Source organism: Engraulis encrasicolus, chromosome 19 (assembly GCF_034702125.1).
Source record: "Engraulis encrasicolus isolate BLACKSEA-1 chromosome 19, IST_EnEncr_1.0, whole genome shotgun sequence".
NCBI lineage: Eukaryota > Metazoa > Chordata > Actinopteri > Clupeiformes > Engraulidae > Engraulis > Engraulis encrasicolus.
In genome coordinates, this window is record NC_085875.1 from 42754770 (window position 1) to 42778952 (window position 24183).

Here is a 24183-nt window from a genome sequence, read left to right on the forward strand (position 1 = left end):
TTCTGTCCACTGCAGTTATGTCAGGCCCCTGGCTGTTATTTCTAGATAACAAGTCAAATGCGGACAAGGACTAGTCTAAGCCATATCAGGGAGAATAGAGAAGTTAAAATCTCGGAATGAATAGACTTGGTAAAACTTTTGTTCGGCCAAAGAATCGCCACTTGCGTGTTATATAATGGCCGTGCTTCCTTGATCCCTCTCAGAGAATGCAAATGGGGCACGCAAGCATGAATAAGAAAGGGCCAAGTCAGCTCTCACAGGAACACACATCTGATCTCCTCTCTCTCTCTCACACACACACACACACACACACACACACACACACACACACACACACACACACACACACACACACACACACACACACACACACACACACACACACACACACACACACACACACACACACACAGACGACCCCCCGAACCCCACACACACATACACACAAGTACAAGTACACACACACACACACACACACACACACAAAGAAAGAAACACAGACACAACACACACAACACGCACAGCAGCAACAACAATGCCTCTCTCTCATTCTAGGCTGGCCACCTCAGATGTGACATCAGGGTAAAGAATGAGCTTCTTCTGGGGGTGGTGGTGGTGCTGAGGAGTGCTGTTGAGAAGAAGAAATGGGGGGTAGAAGACAGCCAGGCAGGCACTGCAGAGAGGCATCTCCCCCCTCAAAGGCTGCACTCACAGGGGGCAGCTGTGGCAGGCGGGTGGGCTGGCTGGCTGGCCGGGAGCCTTGGCCCCCTCTGAAGAGCCTTGTCAGCTGACACGCAGCTAAGGCCCTCTGCCTTGGCTTGTAGGGCTTCATATATACACCACGTCCCTATGCACACCCTCTTTGACCAACAACATGACGTCCACCACTACCGTCTACAGATGTATAATAGTAACAACTAAGTACAGTAGAACTAGTACATATACACAGACCTGCAAACTCCTCAAAGAAAAAAAGGTGACAGTCTCCAGCGGACCCCCCCACCCCGCGGGCCCATCTCAGAGGCAACTTGAGCTGACATAGGCCTAGCCTACACCACGCAAGTACAAGATATGAGGCAAATACTTTATTAGGGGCCAAGCAGCGAAGCTGGCGAAGGCCCCTATAGAGTTAGCTGGTATTCTTATTATTATTATGTCACCATAATTCTCCTTAGCAAGTCAATGGCAGCCCATAGAACCGTAGGTAGGAAAATGCTGTAAATTGGCACACACATTCGGGGCAGACTCGGCATCACCCACGGCGATTTATAGGTCCCCAGCCCCAACACTCTAGCGCCACCAGCAGGTCAAAGTTGCAGGTACATTTCTGCTTGTAACTTTTGAACCGCTGGGCCAATTTTCAAAAACTTGGTATCCCTGGAATCCTTGAGCCAAGACGAATCCAACGCACCATATGACGTCATTTTCCGCCTGGATAGTTTTCCCGCCATTTTGAATTTTGTAAAATTCAATAAAAATGCTATTTTTCCCGCAATTTTTGACCAATTCGCCCGAAACTTGGTATATAGTATCTCTGGACTAAGCTACACATGGGGTCTCAAGGAATATTGGATATCTTTTATCGTTTAGCCGTGACAGCCAATCAAAATTGTTGTAAAAGTGGTGAAACAGGAAGTGAGGTCATATCTCAGCAACCCTTCGACGGTTTTGGCTAGGATTTTGTACACACATAGATGTCCATCCCATAACCTAATGAAAAAAAAATCAGACCCCCAGCTCAAACTCTGTAGCGCCACCAGCAGGTCCAAATTTTAGCTACATTTTTGCCTATAGCTTTTAAACCATATGCACGATGTAAAATATATTATCATCACTAGAATCCTTGGGCCAAGCCGAATCCAACGCACTATATGACGTTATGTTAACGCAGACGGGAAATTCCGCCATTTTGAATTTTGTAAAATTCACTGTAAGTCTATGGTAGCCCATAGAACCATACATAGGAAAATGCTGTAAATTGGCACACATATTTGAGGCAGCATCAACATTACACACAGCGAGTTATAGGTCCCCAGCCCCAATACTCTAGCGCCACCAACAGGTCAACGTTGCAGGCACATTTCTGCTTGTAACTTTTGAACCGCTGGGCCAATTTTCATAAACGTGGTATCCCTGGAATCCTTGGGCCAAGACGAATCCAACGCACACTATGACGTCATTTTCTGCCTGGATAGTTTTCCCGCCAATTTGAATTTTCTAAAATTCAATAAAAATGCTATTTTTCCCGCAATTTTTGACCATTTCGCCCGAAATTCGGTATATTGTATCTCTGTACTGAGGTTCGTATGGGGTCTCAAGGAATATTAGATATCTTGTATTGTTTAGCCGTGACAGCCAATCAAAATTGTTGTAAAAGTGGCAAAACAGGAAGTGAGGTCATATCTCAGCAACCCTTTGTCGGTTTCGGCTAGGATTTATTACACACATAGATGTCCATCCTATGACCTACTGAAAAAAAATTCAGACCCCCAGCTCAAACTCTGTAGCGCCACCAACAGGTCAACATTTTAGCTACATTTTTGCCTGTAGCGTTTAAACCATGTGCACAATGTAAAATATATTATTATCACTAGAATCCTTGGGCCAAGCCGAATCCAACGCACTATATAACGTTATGTAAACGCAGAAGGGAAATTCCGCCATTTTGAATTTTGTAAAATTCAATAAAATGCTACTTGTCACACAATTTTTGTCAGAATGACCAGCAAAAAGGTACACATCATCTTCAGACTGATAGGCATTAGGGTATCCAAAGAATTTTTGATACCTCTTATCGTTTGGAGGTGACAGCCAATCAAAACTGTCGTAAAAGTGGACAACAGGAAGTGAAGTCTTATCTCAGCAACCATTTGTCAGATTCTGCTGGGATTTTTTTGCACACACACTAGTCCATCCCATAACTTCCCCCCAAAAAAATCCAGATTCCCAGCTCAAACACTCTAGCGCTACCAACAGGTAACAGGAAGTGAGCTCATATCTCGGCACCCCTTTAACAGATTCAAACTAAACTTTGTTCACGTGATCACACTACCCTCCAAGGAATGCACACCAACAATGGCGAGATTTGGGCCAAAGGGGGCGCTGCAGTTGCTTCTGTTGCCGTGGCGACTTTGGCAAGTTTACTGCTTGGCCCCGCATTGCTGCTTGCAGCTATATTTTCACCTATTTCTCTTGCTCTTCAAAGCACTTTGAACTACCATTATCTATTAACTAGTATAAGGGAAAGTCCTATAAGATATTTATTTGTTTAGAAATCATAACACGCTGATAGGTCTGCTTTTGGCTTTTGGCGTAATGGATGGGTGGCAGGAACCCGAAAAAAAACTCTGCAGTTCTACATGATTCACATGAATGACCTAATTGGCCAAAAGGTGACGAGTTTGCAGGTATGCATGCAAGTACTCTAAGTACTTCATACATCTCTACCACTGATTCCTCTCCACGCACTATCTACGTACCACACTGCATTGCTGGCCTGCACCCACCTTGACCAACAACCCCATCACCTCCACCCATTTTTATTCTCCCATTAGCCACACAACCCTATCTATCCCCCATCTATTCCTCCGTAACCACTAACACTACTATTTACCCCAATTCCGCTGCGGTCCTCTCCATTCACTCCTATTCTTTCTACCCAACACCCACGCCTCTTTATACCCATCTTGACCATCTAGACCACTACCACTATCCCCCTCTTCTTGTCCTCTACCCTAACTCTGCTTTTTCCACTCACCACCCTTCCCTGCCCTGCCCTTCCCTTCCCTTCCCCTCCTCTCCCGATCCATACCCACCTCTCCTCTCCACCCACCACTTACCCTCTCCTCTCACCACTCACCCTATCCTCTCCTCTCCGCTCCTCTCCACCCACCACTCACCCTCTCCTCCCCTCTCCTCGCATCATCCATCTCCTGGAGAGACAGGTCACCTCCAGAGGCGAGCCATGAGTCATTCTATTGTGTGTGTGTGTGGAGGAGAGGGGGCACCCATGAAGAGTGAGACTTAAGACTAGTAGAGGCCTTATGAAGAATGGACAGTGAGAGGGCTTTCTGGGTGGATCTGTTGTCTCGGAGCTGCACACAAGTCTGGTACGCATGTTGGATGACGATGGTCTACAACTACGACGATCCACTGTCATGTTGTCACGTCGCACCCATCCCCATGTGATCCCGTTACAGGGGAATGCGGTGGATGAGCTGGAGGTCTTGAGAGGACTATTGTGTTGGCAGGACTCAGTTTCAGATATTAAAGGAAGGACTTAATCAAGTAGCTTTAGGGAATGGTCTGTGAGGTGGTGGTTGGATGGGTGGTTGTGTGTGTCACTTGGATGGGTGGTTGTGTGCGTCACGTCTCAGGGATGATACGTTACCACAAAGACAGTGAGACATAAGAAGAGTAGTCACTGATACTGTACATAGTAAGACATAAACTGTAGTCTCTGATATGCTACCGTTTAGCTGATCTCACTGACAAGCCAGATCCGCAAACAAGGTCAACAAACCTAAGTCGCAAGCAAACATTGCAAAAAAAGTAACGGTTTTCCACCAACGGACTAACTGACTGACACGGTGTCCCTTGCACCTGACTAAAAAGGTTACCGATTATGCCAGTCTGTGACACTGTTGAAAATATAGCTGCAAGCAGCAATGCGGGGCCAAGCAGTAAACTTGCCCAAGTCGCCACGGCAGCAGAAGGAACTGCAGCGCCCCCTTTGGTCCAAATCTCGCCGATGTTGGTGTGCATTCCTTGGAGGGGAGTGTGCTCACATGAACCAAGTTTATTTTGAATCCGTTGAAGAGCTGCCGAGATATGAGCTCACTTCCTGTTACCTGTTGGTGGCGCTAGAGAGTTTGAGCTTGGGGTCTGGATTTTTTTGTGGGAGGTCATGGGATTGAATAGTATGTGTGCAAAAAATAGCTAAAAGAATCTGACAAACGGTTGCTGAGATATGACCTCACTTCCTGTTTTGCCACTTTTACGACAATTTTGATTGGCTTGTCACCTCCAAACGAAAAGAGGTATCAAAAATTCTTCGGATACCCTAATGCCTATCAGTCTGAAGATGATGTGTACCTTTTTGCTGATCATTCTGACAAAAATTGTGTGACAAGTAGCATTTTATTGAATTTTACAAAATTCAAAATGGCGGAATTTCCCTTCTGCGTTTACATAACGTCATATAGTGCGTTGGATTCGGCTTGGTCCAAGGATTCTAGTGATGATAATATATTTTACATTGTGCACATGGTTTAATAGCTACAGACAAAAATGTAGCTAAAATTTTGACCTGCTGGTGGCGCTACAGAGTTTGAGCTGGGGGTCTGGATTTTTTTTCAGTATGTTATAGGATGGACATCTATGTGTGTAAAAAATCCTAGCTGAAACCGACAAAGGGTTGCTGAGATATGACCTCACTTCCTGTTTTGCCACTTTTACAACAATTTTGATTGGCTGTCACGGCTAAACGATATAAGATATCTAATATTCCTTGAGACCCCATACAAACCTCAGTACAGAGATACAATATACCGAATTTCGGGCGAAATGGTCAAAAATTGCGGGAAGAATAGCATTTTTATTGAATTTTACAAAATTCAAAATGGCGGGAAAACTATCCAGGCAGAAAATTACGTCATAGGGTGCGTTGGATTCATATTGGCCCAAAGATTCCAGGGATACCAGGTTTATGAAAGTTGGCCCAGCAGTTCAAAAGTTACAAGCAGAAATGTACGTGCGACTTTCACCTGCTGGTGGCGCTAGAGTATTGGGGCTGGGGACCTTTAACTCGCTGTGGGTAATGTTGATGCTGCCTCAAATATGTGTGCCAATTTACAGCATTTTTCTATGTATGGTTCTATGGGCTACCATAGACTTACATTGAATTTTACAAAATTCAAAATGGCGGCATTTCCCTTCTGCGTTGACATAACTTCATGTAGTGTGTTGAATTCGGCTTGGCCCAAGGATTCTAGTGATAATAATATATTTTACATCGTGCATATGGTTTAAAAGCTACAGGCAAAAATGTAGCTAAAATTTTGACCTGCTGGTGGCGCTACAGAGTTTGAGCTGGGGTTCTGATTTTTTTTGTGGTAGGTCATGGGATGGACCCCTATATGTATACAAAACCCCAGCCTAATTTGACAAACGGTTGCTGAGATATGACCTCACTTCCTGTTTTGCCACTTTTACGACAATTTTGATTGGCTGTCATGGCTAAACGATAAAAGATATCCAATATTCCTTGAGACCCCATGTGTAGCTCAGTCCAGAGATACTATATACCAAGTTTCGGGCGAATTGGTCAAAAATTGCGGGAAAAATAGCATTTTTATTGATTTTCACAAAATTCAAAATGGCGGGAAAACTATCCTGGCGGAAAGTGACGTCATATGGTGCGTTGGATTCGTCTTGACTCAAGGATTCCAGGGATACCAAGTTTATGAAAATTGGCCCAGCGGTTCAAAAGTTACAAGCAGAAATGTACCTGCAACTTTGACCTGCTGGTGGCGCTAGAGTGTTGGGGCTTGGGACCTGTAAATCGCTGTGGGTAATGCTGTCACTGCCCCAAATGTGTGTGCCAATTTACAGCATTTTCCTACCTACGGTTCTATGGGCTGCCATAGACTTGCTAAGGAGAGGAAAGAGGTGACATAATAATAAGAATACCAGCTAAAACAGTAGGGGCCTTCGCCAGCTTCGCTGCTTGGCCCCTAACAAGCCTGTATCAGCTGGGTTCAAAAACATTTTTCACACAGTCCCTCTGGGAGTTCCCAAGCAGCCATGACTAGTATATTTCAGTTTTCATTAATCCCTGGAAAGGTTCAGGGCCGCAAGAAATCGCTTTAATGATTTACCACAAGTGCCTGAGAGAGAGAGAGAGAGAGAGAGAGAGAGAGAGAGAGAGAGAGAGAGAGAGAGAGAGAGAGAGAGAGAGAGAGAGAGAGAGAGAGAGAGAGAGAGAGAGAGAGAGAGAGAAAAAGAGACGCCCTGCATCAAAGCAGATATGACCCAAGGCAAACAGAAACCTCAACCGGATATGCTGAAAAAAGTTAATAGAAAAGGCAGGAAGAAAAAGTGTCTTCTTTCGGCTTTCGACTTGTGCTAAGCAGGCATATCCCCAGGAGTGGTGGTGGTGGTGCCATTCTTCTGTGCGGATCTTTCCGGACACCGGCAACGAAAGAGGGGAGGGAAGAGGAGAGGAGCGGAGAGGAGAGGAGAGGAGCGGAGAGGAGAGGAGAGGAGAGGAGAGGAGAGTGCTGGAATGCTTTTGAGTGATTACAGGGCCCATTCAAAGGCAGCCTCATTGTGGTTTTTCCTTTCTTTCATTACAGCACAACGTGGCCCCACCACACTGAAATTAGCATCTCCCACAGGCAGTGCTAATGAGAGCCTTTAGGTGTGACTGCAGCCAACAAACGTGGAGGAGCTGAGCAGCACTACCACGGCTCTGTAACACCAGCACTGCTTGTTCATTTTCTACAAAACAACGGTACACAAAAGACAGAAATGTATCTAGTACCAACACAGCTGACTAATTACTTGTCTTTTGAGAACGGGGTAAAGAAAACATTCCATAGACCAGTCCACCCCTCTTCATGGGGCTGTTGGAATTCTCTCAGGGGTCTCTCTTCTCCTCCGGAAGACCCCAGCCTGCGGTGGAGGCTCTCGGTGTCTAATTGGGTTGTTTTGAAGTTGGGCCAGTTGGTAATGGCCACCCGTCTGAAGACCTAGCCAACCCCAGCCCCAGCCCCACCTGCATAGATGTTTTTTTGTTTGTAAACACAGTGTTGTGAGGAGGGGCAAGACGCTGGCAGCCAACTACGTGAGCTACTTCTTTGACCGACAGCGGTTTCCAACAATCAGAGTTTGAGTTGTGCACAGCTAGTGGCGCGCAGCCAGGGGGAAACAAAAATGTAGAACCCATGTATAGGCTCTGGCATCTCCCACCAAGCTAGTAGCTACACTAACGGCCTTAAATGTGGCACTTCCCTGGTAGAAGCCGAGACCAGGAAGGGTAATATAACAGTGTCTACATGGCTACAGTAGTCCATATCTTTCCCATGCACCTGAGCACAGGCACAGACAGGCAGAGGTAGGCGCATGCGCGCACACGCACACACACAGTCTACTATGCTTGTGTTTAAGTGAGTGACAAAGTGACAGACACAGAGACAGTCAGTGAATGGAGGGGGGAGAGAGAGAGAGAGAGAGAGAGAGAGAGAGAGAGAGAGAGAGAGAGAGAGAGAGAGAGAGAGAAAGAAGAGAGAGAGAGAGAAAGAAGAGAGAGAGAGAGAAAGGAGAGAGAGAGAGAGAGAGAGAGAGTGAGTGAATGAGCAGGTTCTCACAGAGAGTTGATACAGCATTTTATAACAGTGTGCCAGAGAGATCAATAGCTTTAGGGTGTGTGATGGAGACTATCGGTTTCAAATGGTGAGCTGACACACACAAAGGGGGGAAGATAGTGTGTCACATGAGTGCGAATTGCACAAAGGGGCCCGATCTATTCAGAGCATGAGAACGCGATTCTGAAAGAGAGGCAGAAAGCGCTTTTATTGAAATAATTAAGAACAACACTTAAGGTTTTCATTCATCTGAGCAGGGATGAATTATGGGAATATATCCGAAGCAGCAAAATGCTTCTTAATCTTTGATTGCTTAAGGTCATGCACTAATCCAGAAGTTATAAGAAAGCTCTCCCAGTGACGGTCACAGAGCTAAATGCAAAATGCATTTACACACAAATACTATGACTTTCCAAACCTCGACATCCACAAGTGATCAATGCTGTCAACATGCCCAGGTGAAAAAGTGGTTCAATTTAGTACAATAAAAGCATGACTGAAGTGTACTTAGCATGTTAAAAGTGCACTCGTGCTTTTTGTGCTAAGAAAAAGTATGTTTACAATATGCTTATTTAAAGTGTACTTAAAATTAGATGTAATTAAGTTGCTCTCAAAGAAAGTACACTTAGCGAACCATACTTCAAGTGGACTTATACTAATATACTAATAGTGTTCTAATAGTGAACTTACTAAAAGTGTATTTTTTAATAACATATTGCAATTGTACTTTTTTCAAGTACAATATGATTACACTTCACCCAAATGTCTTCGAAGTGTGATTTTCTAAAGTGCGCTTTAAAGTAAATCGCTTTAACATATTGCAAGTACACTTTTTCTAAGTGCACCATGATTGTACTTCACCCAAATATCTTCAAAGTGTGCTTACACAAAGTATATTTACCCATCATGCACCATCATACATGTCCCATCATGCAATGCACTTCTTGGAGCTAAATTTCTCAAACAGAAAGCCATTTATCCTGAAAGAATATTTTTGGTTTGCATGAAAATATTACTCATTGTTATATTCTGTGTTTATTGTAGGAGTTTTAAAAAATTTAAAGTAGTACACACAAAATGACCACGTTCCCACCGTCATTATGATGGTCACGTATATGTTTTGGTATATATAGGCTCACACTTCCCATGAAATCATGGTGAGAGGTAAGTTGGGACTAGTTGTTCAAACAAAGAATAGAGGGTCATCAATAGTGATCAATTCAAGTGATCAACTGCAGGAAGGTGGAATAAGATTGTAATAAACTGAAATGTGTATCTGAAATCTCTGTAACATTGCAATGATTGAAAATATCAATCGTGCAGGCATGCAGACTGTATCACTACTGTGACATGTGGCTGTGTGTAATGTACAAGCTCTGAGGACCAGCATGGATTGTAGTATTACATTTATATTATTTCATGTACTTGGGAGTGTACTGTAAATATACTTCAAGCATACCTGTTATATATTTACAATACTTAATATGATATACTTTTTACATACTTAAAATGTTCCAATGTAGTCCAAAGAAGCATGAAGTTAATATACTTTTATTGAACTTCTAGCAACAATAAAATGTTATAGAAGTGTACTCAAGCACACTACTAATGCCATACGAATGCATGAAAAGCGTGTTTGGAGCATACTTTCAAAAGTATGCTTGTAGTGCACTTAAAGTTGTCCAAAAGCGGTGCCAATTTAGCATCCTCAGTGTGCTGCAAGTGTGCTGAAGTACTGCTTTAGTAGTGCTTCAGCGCACTAATAGTGCAATGAAGCGCACTTTAAATCGCCGAAAATAGTACACTTTGTACTAAGTACGGTCAAAAAAAGTACACTTTAAGTATATGGGTTTTTCACCTGGGTGGGCTGATAATAATGAGCCTGCTTGTGTTGTGTGTGCATGCATTACTTACAACGTCCAACAACATCCAATCAACACGACACTGCTTAAGAGTCAATGAGAGCTCTTAAAGGGGGGGACGGGACCACCACATATGGCGGTTGATTTGGCTTCTTCCCCGTGTAACCGGAGAAGAAGGGTCCCCTTTGAAAGGCAGATTGATTTTCACAACAATGATGGGATCATGGGCCCCCAGCCTGCTCAGTCCGGTCACCATCACCATCATCCTGTCATTAGCGGTCCGCCCACTCTTGCCATAAACACGACCTCACAGAGGGCAACAAGGTTGAGGAGGATATGGTCAGGAGGACCCAGGGGACACCTACCTGCTGTTCACCACGTCTATGAGGCTCAAGGCAAAAACACATGTTCTCCTTCACTAGAGGAGTGCCGCGTGATGGGCTCAAAGATATATAATGCTAGCCGGGCTTCGCCCTACTGGTGACGCAACGCCTTCAGCTCAGCTACACACAGCAGGGCCAGGAGCTTGTTCAAGTAGAATCTCGGATCCCGCTACAGCGGGATCTCCACCCACTTTGTCTGGAACCAATCAACTGAGCATTTCCAACCGTCCTGGGTAGAGGTGTGTTCAAGGCAGAGACGTGGTTTTAGCAGAGACCTTCTATTGGGACTAAGAAATGTTTGGTTTAAACTTTGGCACAGCCCTCAACCAGTAGCAAGCCGAGCGAGGCGGGTTAACCAGGCCATTTGGAAACACTAATCGTTATAGTCCTGGTCAGACCAGATTCGCGGTACGTGATCTGAAGTCTATGAAAATCAGGCAAATATAATGTGATGTGATGGATCGGCAGGCTCCCTCCAAAAGCTCAAATTTACCACCGGCTACATTGGCTGATTTGGCTTCTAAAAGGTTTGACTGTCCTAGTTCTAAATGGTATTTCGATGTTGATGCCCATCGCTTAGAATATTCAGTCTCCTTTTGGCAGGAGTGTCACAGGAAATATAAAACAGAATGTTCGAAAACAATGATCTGTATTAAAGCCTCTGTGCCCAGGATGCCAATCACTGAAAACTGCAAAAAATAAGTGATTTGTGATTCTCCCTCTTCTCTCTAAGGGTATTACGATTTTGACCCCCTCGGCTCAGGAGGACATTCCCAGTCCTAGGCTGAATTCGAAACGGGAGGCAGTGACTCGATGACTCTCCTCCTACATAAACAGGTCACTGATCAGTTAGCTGATGAGGCAGCCGTTACGAACGGCACTAACGAGTGCGCCGCCTTGCGCATTTGATGTTACGGCGATTCTTGCGATTCTATGGCGGGAGTTACGTTCATCACGTTAGCGCTTAGCTTACGCATGCTATTTGAACGGTGAATGATCGTCAGACGGCGGAATCGTAAAATAGGCTATAAATAGATCTAGCAACCATATTTAGATACTACAATGTTGATTTATCCATTCGATTTTCAATATATACATACATAAGTGTCAGAATAAAGAGTATGATAAGGTAGTAGCTTGGGTAGTAGCCATGTTTGTTTTTCAAGTTTCCGGTTGAGAGGGAGGTGGCGCACAGCATGTTGGGTACCAAGGCAGCGAAGTCAGCATCTGATGTATCCTCGAAATATCCTCGTTACGCCCACAAATGCAGTCAACTGCCGAGAGAGGAAATAAAGCAATTTTTCGTTTCGATTCACACTTGATGACTCGATGTCCAGTTAGCTCACTGGAAGGACAGCTGCCTTCCCCGTTTCGAATTGGGCCCTAGTCTCCTTTAGGCAGCTCGGCCGGCAGCCCTCCTGCGACCTCTTTGTTGTTTCTTTCGAGGATCCCAAAGACTTCCTGACTAACATCCTTAGGAAGTACAGAAACGGCAGGCGTCTCTCTCATATTTTGAAGACCAAGCCCATGATGTTTGGGTTCAAGACGAAAGAATCTGTCTGGGAGCAAAATTTCTCTCAGAGAGACATGATAATACCGTAAAGTGATTATCCTGGTTTCGAGGAAATCTTACAGTACATCCTTGTGCCTGTATCGACTGAACATTCTGGACAGTGCACCAATTTAAAACATTGAGCAGTACAGACTCCAACCAGACAACCAATTAAGCAAAAAAGACTCCTCATGCAACAGTGTACAAACAGCATGTTTGTTCTTTGAACGCTAAAGATCAATGTTGGTTTGATGGATTATTTCATTTTAGCGGTTTTAGCCTGATGGTGAACCCGATACCCAAATGCATGAGCTGGACAATTTCAGGGACATGCACATCTGTTCAGGCAGGAAACACCCGGATGCATTTCTGTCTTCCACAATTGGGATGCTCTGGTGCCTGGGCCTCACTCTCCAACCCCACCCCCGGCCTAAACCCTCCTCCTCCCCTCCTTCGTTTCCTTGCCACCCACCGACACCCTGCCTGCCATATCCTTAAATCCATACAAACACTCCCAACACAGCTTTTCACCTCCAGTCTATAGTGGTGTGTGTGTGTGTGTGTGTGTGTGTGTGTGTGTGTGTGTGTGTGTGTGTGTGTGTGTGTGTGTGTGTGTGTGTGTGTGTGTGTGTGTGTGTGTGTGTGTGTGTGTTTCTCAGAGCTGGATTACACTAGCAAGAGAGAAAAGAGTCTTTCCATCTCCCACAGAAAGCACGGCAGCCCTCCTACTGTTGCCTCCCCTGCTCTGCCTGCTCCCTCCTGGGCCAAGCCAGGCCCGGTAACCACCACCACCACCCCCAACACCACCATCATCACCGCCTGACACTGGGAAAGCCAGCATGCACAATAGCACTGTCACTGTAACTCTCTCTCTCTGCGTCTCTCTCTCCCTTTCCCTCCATTTTATTTAGACTTACAGTCAACCTGTTGGGGATTGGAGGGATGTCCATTGTTCTCTGAAAGGCGTCCCGTTGTGGGAATTCCACAGCGGGCCACAATGGCATTCTTTGGGCAGACTCTCAGTCGGGGCCAGTGAACACGGGGCTGGGATGGAGGGAGGGAGAGAGTGAGGGAGGGTGCAGTAATTAAACCGAAAACCCCGAATGCGCAGAGCAGAGCAATCTCTCCTACTGCATGACTGCACCAGGCCAATACAACAACAAAAAACAAACAGGTGTCTTTGAGAATAAGATTGTTATGTAAGGGTGTGCTGTAGTCTAGGTTGCAGAGGTGGTGGGTAAGGGTTACAGTATTACTGTGATCAGCCTTTCTCCGCTGCACACTAGCACTTACACTATACACAAACCAGTTCAATGAATCTTTGAAAATTTGTGAACGCCATGCCCAAATCAAATCGCTTTCCATGCGGTTCTACCTATTCTATCTCATGGACGACAGCAGCTCTGCTTTAAGGCTTGATAAGCTAAATGTTAACAGCTCTGGGCTGGGTGCCAAGTCAAGACCAACCAGTCGGTTGACCTGGACCTTTCTAATCGGCCAGTGGGAGGAAACTGAGCCGTTGATGAGGTTAAGCACACGGCTGACACTGCCCCTAGCACTGCTCTGAGGAGATGGGCAGTTTGTGGCTGCAGAGGAGGAGGAATTTTTGACCTGTTGCCCAACACCTCTCCAACTAGTTCACTTAGCAAAGCATCAGTTAAAAACAAGAGATGCCTGCCTGGGATTGTTGTAAATGCATGGGGAAATGCACAGGTGTCAGCACTTTCAGCTTCGCTACTTCCACCATGTTTTTCAACTTTAACTCCTCTTGAACTAACTGAATAGATACATCGATAAATAAAAAAAGATCAATAGTTGTATTGGCAGTGTATTATAGAATATTGACAGACAGCTTAAGCTTACTTGCATTTTAAGCACATTAAGCCCCTTTTCTGAGTTGTTTGCAATGGTTTAGAGTCCCGTTTACTTGATGTTTTCCGCTTTCTCTGTTATTTGGCCACCGGTAGTTTGGATTTTTGGATTCAGAAAAGGCCAGGGCTTAATGTTCAAAATAGAGCAGTTGGGTCATTCCACGCCAAATCAACAAGTGCCCGCGCACTTAGGTCTCAAAAAATTCTGAAAATATTACCAAGTGTACCCATGGTACTTAAGAGAAACACTGTAAATTTATTTGAATGTAAGATGTATACTCTCCGTGTTAAAGCCAATTTTACTGGGGGAGGGGGGTGCCCATTTTGTTCACACTCTTTTTTTTGTCAAAGTTCACAAGCCCCTAGCTCAATAACTAAACCATGTAGGAAGCTCAAATTTGGCATGCTGGTACATAGATAGGAATAGTTTGTTGCTAAACTGTCAGTTTTGGTCTGTATGATCCTGCATCGTCATAGCATTCCCTCAAAGACGATACAAATTGTATTGGAGTTTTTGGCTGTGCTCTGTTTAGGCCTTCAGAAGACATATTTGTGCCCAACATAGCCTCATGATTTTTTCCCCTTGTAGATACAAGTAGAAACACTCCCATAAAAATCTATAAATAGAAAGGAAACCCCATCAGTGTTTGACCAGAAGACCTCACAAGTCTGACAAATCATTTTGGGTGTCATTTTCAGAGCACCAGAACACCTTGTGGGATTGTCCACAGATTTTTATTTTATTTTTTTCTTCATTCTCCATGAAGTCTTCTTTTTAAAAATGCCAATGAGACTTGTCTTATGTGATGTTTTCGTTTTTAATTTCCACCCTGAACATGGGCAAAATGCAAAAAGAGAGCGACATGATTTCTATAACATTTAATGTAAAGACTAAATAATGAAATGCAAATTTTGCCCAGACATGATCACCCGAGAGTCCTTGTGCAGTGGTGCAGGTATCCCTTTCAATTGCAATGACTTCAGGAGCGTTCAATGTGGGAGCAGGTTCGCACACCAAAAGAGACAGTAGGTCAGGCACAAAGAGTCATGTTGTTACTTTTTTTGACCAGCAGATGGCAGCGGAAGAAACGCATAGAAAACATATTGCTCTCAATGTGCATGGTGCCCATGTTCAGGTTGGAAATTAAAAAAAGAAAACATCACATAAGACAAGTCTCATTGGCATTTTTAAAAAGAAGAATTCATGGAGAATGAAGAAAAAAATAAAATAAAAATCTGTGGACAATCCCACAAGGGGTTCTGGAGCTCTGAAAATGACACCCAAAATGATTTGTCAGACTTGTGAGGTCTTCTTTTCAAACACTGATGGGGTTTCCTTTCTATTTGTAGCTTTTTGTGAGAGTGTTCCTACTTGTCTCTACAAGGGGAAAAAATCAAGAGGCTATGTTGGGCACAAATATGTCTTCTGAAGGCCTAAACAGAGCACAGCCAAAAACTCCAGTACAATTTGTATCATCTTTGAGGGAATGCAATGCCAATGCAGGGTCATACAGACCAATTCTGACAGTTTAGCAACAAACTATTCCTGTCTATTTACCAGCATGCCAAATTTGAGCTTCCTACATGGTTTAGTTATTGAGCTAGGGGCTTGTGAACTTTGACAAAAAAAAGAGTGTGAACAAAATGGGCACCCCCCTCCCCCAGTAAAATTGGCTGTAACACGGAGAGTATACATCTTACATTCAAATACATTTACAGTGTTTCTCTTAAGTACCATGGGTACACTTGGTAATATTTTCAGAATTTTTTGAGACCTAAGTGCGCGGGCACTTGTTGATTTGGCGTGGAATGACCCAGTTGTCCTTTAAGTCACTGAACAGTATGCAAGAGGAAGTACAGTATCTCTTAACATCTTCAAGGCAACAAAATGGTACATCATTCAGCATCTCGGACCTTAGAAGAGGCCTATGTGATGTTTCAGGGTCAGCGTAATGCTTGGGGTTCTGGAAACTTGTCTCACACACACGCATAAACACTCATCGCTCACCAGTCGGGAATCTATGCAGCTCGTTACCGCTCACATAAACAACCGTAAGGGTAGCTCAGAAACAAAGGGCGACAAAAATGTCCCCAGAGTCCTAACATTAAGCCTCTTAAGCAGACCCAGTGTGTTTACTGTTTTTATTTTATTTTCTATTATTTCTTGAATGAGAGGCAAGGGGCATAGACAGTCTAAAATAAACATCAACAAGATCTTCACAATCACCCAGAGTACGTGACCACACCAGAGACCACTGCCAAACCTGTTATGGAAAATAGTGTTGCACCGATACCATTTTTTAGCCCCGATACCGATACCCGATACCTGATTGTGCAGTATCGGCCGATACCGATACCATACCGATACTACTCTGTTCGAAATTTATATACAGTATATATATAAAAAGTTATATAGGCTACTACTTGGATGTAACATCATTGCTATTATGGCTTTGTCAGGCTGCTGCCTACTCCAGTAGAACTTTGTATACTTTTAAATACCTATGATATAAAAGAACTAAGATCAAGGCTCCGTTTAACTGTCATACTAGCATCTGTAAATGGTATCGGTGCCCTATTTGTTGGTATCGGCCGATACCGATACCACCATTTTAGTGCAGTATCGGGGCCCCGGACGATACTGGTATCGGTATCGGTGCAACACTAATGGAAAACAACAGAAATTTCCATCATACTCAGGCTGACAAATACCGTGACCCAGCCTTAGCCTTAGGCAATAAGCGTACGCTTACAGCTCCTAAGTCAAAGATATTTTAGTTTGTTTACATGTTTTGCTATAGTCTTTTAAAAAAGAGAAACAGTTGTGAATGGGCCGCATAAAGGAAGTGGAAGCGAGCTCCTGAAAAACGCACATACTTGGAATTATGAAATTGCATTACAGAATCTGTTCAAACAGTTACCAACACTCAATAAATCATATGTTTAGGCTGGGAAAAAATATTCTCAGCCACAAAAATGCTCCTATTGGCAGTACTACACATGAATGTGTGTGATTGGCAATTGTTGTTCTTCTGTGTCTTTTACAGATTCTCAAAGGATCAATGTGCTTGGTATGATGCTTTCCCAAATCACGTCAAGTAAAGTCATGTCGGCGTTATGCTTTCCCAAGTGACGTGGAAACTTCAAGAGATTTGTTTTTCAGCTGAACTCCCATTAAAGCGGGTCTGTGGAACCTGTTTGACTGTACAAACTAGGTGAAAGTTGCAACATGATTAGTCATAAAACGTGTTCTGCTTAATCAGCCTTTAGCGTTGTGAGATGTTTCATCCAAATTACACAAACGAAACTGGCACCTGAGCTAGCATACCTGCGAGCAATTTTCCAACAAGTTTGCCATATTTTTCTCAAGAGTTCAACTTGATCTGATTGTATGCTGCTTGTTTACGGAGAAGAGCAAGCGTGTGTGTGTGTTGGGTAGAGAAAACCTATGGAAACCATGATGGATACTTATATAACATAAAATAGCAATAGCATATTAATAATTCACATACTTCTTTTTTGGGAGGACTGTGTCTTTGCCTAAGCCTAAGGGGACTGCTGCCAACACTGGCCAACTGGAGAGCCCCCTGATTGTATAGCAGGCTATACGCTACGCTAGCAGTTGGGGTGGCAGTCCCCACAGGCCTCGCCGCCACCTCCATGGCAACAGGTTTTGTGGAGGACATAAGAAGCCAGCAGTAGGGTGGTCGATGTTTAAAGGCGTAACGAAAAAAAAAAGAAAAAAAAAAGGAAAAAATAAAGCACTTAGAGGTCCGTGGAATTTCGCCTTATTTTTGCCATTTTTGGGAAAATGTGTCCTGCATCAACACATTGCATAGGCATGTCACACCGCAGGAAAAAGAAGTCACACCACAGGAAATTCACTGCATTATGGCCACTTTAATCCTTTTGTATACATGACTGACATCTGAGCTCATGCTAACTTGATAATGATATTGTGTTTAATCTTAATATGTGTTTTCATTTATAAAAAACTTTTGTTCCTTCTATAAGAGCAGTCACACCACAGGACACCATAAAATGAACCTAAGCATTCCGTGACAGTAACATTGCCATATGTAGACATAAGAGGTGAATAGTCACCTTAAACTTCTACACCACTCTCCAATAACTGAGGTACTGACCGGTTAGGAGCCAGTCTTTAAGACCCTTGTAGCTGGCCTTGCAACTGCCCATTGTGACATGTATGTCACCCCACAGGACGCAATTTGTGTTACGAAATTGAACTTGTAGTTAATATTACTGTCTTGAGTTTTTCTCACATTCACATATCTTAATATAAAGTTAATATTTATGCAATCATGCCAAATGCTTCATACATTAATCAAAATGTTGTTGGTTAATTTATATATATCATTATATTCCAGGTTTCATTAATGTTACAGTCACACCGCAGGATATGACATACAACTTAAACCTTTACATCAATCTTAACAAAAATGTTTCTTCTCATCTAAGACTAATATGAAACATAATGTACCACATCTTCGGTCATTGACATTTGTTTTTTAAAGGAAAAATAACAGTTTTTTAGGTTTTTAACCAATGTTACGAAAAAACAAGGCGTCACGTCAACCACCCAGTAGCAGCATGCTCTAAAAACAAGATTTACTGCCCGGGCCCACTTCGGGTCAGCGGAGGGAGGAGATGAGGGTCAAACAGATTGACTGCATCGCTGTGTAAAGCCAGCCCCCGCACATAAAAAACTCTCCTCTCTGTCTTTGAACATCGTCGGGGACAATAGACATGTGTCATTATTTACACATAACAATCACTCTCACTGCTGCTGGCTGGCTGCTGGCGGTCAGGATGTTACAGACAGAAGAGAATCTCTTACAACCGTTTTCCAATGTTGGCTTCTCAAGTATCTTGCCTAGCATGTTTCCAGTTATTAAGCTTATCCCTCTATTTCTCTTTAAAGTATTTCCTGGGCTTTTGACTTTATTTGATGGGACAATCGAAGGTGGTGATAGGAAGTAAGTGGGAGAGAGATAGGGTCTCTCTCTCTGACAGGACAGTGGAGATCAGACAGGAAATGGCAAGGGGAGAGGGATGGATAAGGGGAATTCAGGGGAGTCCGAATTAGAACCTGTGTCCATGTGAGCATGTAACCCGAATGTGCGCCACAGCACCCCCGTGAAATGACTCTCTTAGCATGTGCCAGTACTAGCAGAGAGAATACAAGAAGAATCTTACTATCTCTGGTACTAGCTCCTCTACAACCTTGGAAGTCACTGTGCTGTAGTAGTATAGTGTGGTGGTGGATGGGAACTGAGCTGTAGTAGTATAGTGTGGTGGTGGATGGGAACTGAGCTGTAGTAGTATAGTGTGGTGGTGGATGGGGAACCGCAAGCAGCTGGGTAAGAGCTGCTGCAGGGTCAGTGGGTGACAGCCTGGGATGACATTTGAGGTCACCGCCCGGCTGCCACTTTGGATGCGACTGGGACTCATCTTTGGAAGCCTTCAGACTGGAGCACCTGAGCAGCCAAAGGGGATATTAGTGTGTGTGTGTGTGTGTGTGTGTGTGTGTGTGTGTGTGTGTGTGTGTGTGTGTGTGTGTGTGTGTGTGTGTGTGTGTGTGTGTGTGTGTGTGTGTGTGTGTGTGTGTGTGTGCGCTGGTGTTATGGGCCTGTGGAGCTGCTGGTGGTGGTGAGTGACTCAGATGAATCGTGATCTGCTACGTGTGAGCGACAGCGTGACCGCCTGATCTGACAACCACATGGAAGTAGAAGAAGATGATGAAGAAGGAGAAGAAGTGAGTCACCATGGTGATGATGTCACAAGGGGGGGGCGTGAGAGGAGGAGAGGAGGAGGAGGAGTTGGTGGGTATGTGTGTGGGTGGGTGTTGCAGCACACCCTAAAAGAAAACCCCCACACACACGCGCAAGACTGAGGTGGCAGGCAGGCAGGCGGTACCGGTTCTCGAGCGACGCCAATTTGCATGCAGACGTCACAGCAACAGATGGGTCAACACATGCATGCAAACGCACACAAGTGTATTTGCGGACTAACTGCCAATGGCTCCCTGACATTTTGACGTCCTTAGAGATGGACTCTCTGAACTGTCTGTCTGCAATAGGCAAGCCAATGAGGATATGAAAAAAACAAGACAAGACATCCCCCACAAGACAGGCTTTATACAATACCTGTAGGTCTATCTCTGCTTGTTACCTCTCCCTCTCTCAAAATCCAAAAGCTGAGGCAACAGGCTGCAACACACACACACACACACACACACACACACACACACACACACACACACACACACACACACACACACACACACACACACACACACACACACACACACACACACACACACACACACACGCACACACACGCACACACACACACACACACACACACGCACACACGCACACAGGATTGCATCCCCACCTGAAACCAAATCTGTATCATCATTTAGCTGTTTTTCTCTTTCTCTCCCTCCATCTCTACTCATTTATCCACAATTTTTCAGACACAAAACAAAAACACGCCAGAACAAAAACAGCAGATACGGTTGAAAAGGTAAGTGGCTACCAGTGAAAATAAAAATTACCTAATTTTAACCGTTTTCCACATATTCACCAAATATCAATGAAAGAAACACAAATATTTGTAAACAAATGATCTGAAAGTGGTATGAAATCATTTCACCCTGTAAAATTTAAATGCAATTTCCCTTTTTCCACCCGTTTCATTCAGCTCCAGTAGTGTTGCAGTAAGGAGAATGACAAACCAACCACCACAACAAAGGCAAGCCATTTCAGAGGATAGTATAGCCCAGAAGAGCTACACAATCAACACTAAAAGATCATTTTTCCTATGTATAAGCTTACAGACAATCAATATTTAAACAGTTTGACTTTTTAGTCCCTAACATCAAGATGTTTAGTGCGTATGCAAGCTGTAGTGTAGCGTACTGTATGTAGGCTATACAAGCTCAACAATTGCAGGTGTAAGCCTACCTGCTGTTCTATCCCTTTTTTGTCTCCTCACTTCCTCCTCTCCTTTCCCTGCATTTGTCATTTACCTTGTTCCTCTTTCAGGACTCCCATCTTTCCCCCAGGGCAAGATTCAGGCTAGACCCCCCCCCCCCCCACACACACACACACACACACACACACACACACCCCAATGAGAGGGTTTCCTCTTCTCGTTTCTGACAGGTTTTGCTGTCAGTCATTTTGTCACTAGCAACATGTGTTTGTACTTTGTCATTTAGCATTTAGTTCTTCATTTTTGTAAATCAGACAATGAAAAGCATTCAGTATCATAAAAAGAACTGCTCAGCATTTCTGTTTTCACATAATATTCACATAATGTTGTTGCGGGCGGCATTAAAATTATTTTGACAAAAATGTAGGTCAAATGCTGGCCAGAATTTAGCATTGATGAGGGGGAACATAACCACAATAACAGCAGTCTCGCTGTAAAGTGGCATTTTTTGAACCCACCAGTCGCATGGGAGTAGCGAGACAGGATTTCCCAGAATGCTGTGCGTTAGACGCTTTGTATTTGCGGAGCAACACCCTTCCCCTGTTTACTCAAGTGCAGGTGTGGGGTGAGGGACTATTATGCGTTGACCTTTAAGCACACACAGGCCCATTATATGCTTATTATGTTTCTATAGCACTACACATGGTGTGTCAACAAAAACAAGCTACTGCAATGTACTCCTCCTTTCCCTTCCTCGCTTTTCCTCACTAAAAATACTGACTGTGGACACAAAGCACATTATGATACAGCTGGCACCTCAACTTATTTCGATGTCACTGGAAAACAGTTGCACTTTGATGAAGGACATTGAGTCCGAAACGTCGTGCCAATAAATCTTCTGGGAGCATTTACAGTGTTGCGGACCTTTACTTTCTTTTCAGTTATCTTACGTTTGGTCCAGCACCTGTGCCACTGATGTGCGCGCACTCTTTGACTTACTGGAAAACAATAACAGACTATCTGGCTTCAGAAGGCATTTTTGAGAGAGAAAAAAACCAAGCTTTGTCTTTAAAACGAATTCATTAAATTTGAATAATTGTGAGGAATGACAAAAGTGTTTCACAGAGCAGCTAAGAATTGGCAATGCTGTCTCCAACGGGCGGCAAATATATGGCAAACCCCTACCACAATATCTCCCCCATAAAACACCTTTAGGGCAGAACAGGGTACGGCTTCCTTCCCATGTGGGTTCCCCACAGCATGAAACGAGTTAAACAGACACGCAGACAGAGAGCAGACCTGTTTAACAAAAAGCAGTCAGGGAGGCAGTAGAGAAAGACATGCTCGGGCATGCCCCTCCAAAAAAAGAAGGATCTGAATTATTACCATGTTATAACTTAAGTAAGCTAGTTCATAATGATTGAGCCGACAACATAACTTCCAAAAAGGTCTTCCCGACAGACCCGTCTGCTCATTCTCTAAAAAGAAGGTATGTGAAAATCACAACAGTGGCTCGGTATTGCAAACGACAAGAATCACAAGACATTCCTGCCTCTTAACAATCACACACAGCTCAGTGACCAACTACAAGTGCATAAATGGACATCAACTAATGTTTTTGTCTGTGAATCACTCAAGCGAATGTTGTGCTTTGGTAGCCGGCAACATTCTCGTCATAACTCTGGTCTTATTAAAACATGGTTTCATCTCCCTGGCTTTGATGGGACTTAATAAATAAAAAAACTCTCGTGTCTCTGTGACTGAAGTGGAAATATGCCATGTCTGATCAGCAACACAGCCAGAAATGTTGGGGCCTATTAAAGAAGAGCCCTTAATACCAGCCCAACACACACACACACACACAGTGTCTAGGCCAAACAGATGAACAAACCACACTTTGTAGACAAATGGCACCATGATTTGGTGTCATGTTCATTTCATTATAGATTCCCATACAGAGAATTTATCCAGCCTTATACTGGCCGTCATAGTCATATGGTTTCAAACAGGTGGAAAGCATCACAAGAACACAGACCAAACCACAACACACTCTGTGCCTGCTACCATGGCCATTCATTCAGCGCACCTGTGAAGTTGCTGGCCACAGAAATGCAAAAAGCGAGGATGCATTCCAGTGTTAACAACAATAAGTAAGCTGATCACTTCTAGGCCCAACACATGAGTGGAGCTGTATGGCTGCCAAATGGAAGCATTAGAGCACCACAGTAAAGCCTATGTGGCGTTCCACCACCTCTCTCTCCCTCACTCTCTCTCTCTCTCTCTCTCTCTCTCTCCTTCTTTCTGTCTTGATCTCTCTCTCTCTCTCTCTCTCTCTCTCTCCCTCCCTCCCTCACTCTCTCTCTCCTTCTTTCTGTCTCGATCTCTCTCTCTCTCTCTCTCTCTCCATCCCTCACTCTCTCTCCTTCTTTCTGTCTCGGTCTCTCCGTCCGTCTCTGTCTGTCTGTCTGTCTGTCTGTCCCACTCTCTCTCTCTCTCTCTCTCTCTCTCTCTCTCTCTCTCTCTCTCTCTCTCTCTCTCTCTCTCTGTGTGTGTACGTGTCTCTCCCCCCATGTCTCTCTCTCTCTCTCTCTCTCTCTCTCTCTCTCCGTCCGTCTCTGTTTGTCTGTCTGTCTGTCTGTCCTCTCTCTCTCTCTCTCTCTCTCTCTCTCTCTCTCTCTCTCTCTCTCTCTCTCTCTCTCTCTCTCGGAATTCCATCAATCCGGCAGATTAAGGCAACGGGCCTGGATGCGGCCTGTCGTGTCCTGTCAGTCTTTCTGCATGACTACGCCACCATGGATGTGCAGTGACCCTTGGCAGCGCCATGCTACCTGAGGTTGCGTTTTTCCCACTGCGCTAAGCCCTGTGATTCTGTTTTTTTTTCTCCATCCTTTCTTTTTTTTTTACTTCGCGTCAGCGGCCCAATGCTATTACGAGACGGAGAGCCAACCTCAGTCGTTGCTAAGCTCAGATGATCTCCAGATTTGCATGGGATGCGATGGGAGGGAGGCTGCACGATACAGTGCCTGTGCCAACTTGGCAGGCTAATAGCAGGTGACCTTTCCATGAGAAAAGCTACTTCAAACAGCATCCAAACCATGATCAGTGTACACAGCCGTCATCCAGCTACTTAGAGGGGTTTTGGAGTCATTGTTTAAGGACAAACCATCTGAGTGCTCTAAGGGGGGATAA

At 44.2% G+C, this 24183-nt stretch overlaps 1 protein-coding gene across 1 annotated transcript in view; it reads right to left on the reverse strand.

The window, feature by feature from the left end:
* LOC134435480 (connector enhancer of kinase suppressor of ras 3-like) overlaps positions 1–24183 on the reverse strand; it is an 83649-nt gene that overhangs the window by 56233 nt on the left and 3233 nt on the right. The window lies entirely within an intron of this gene.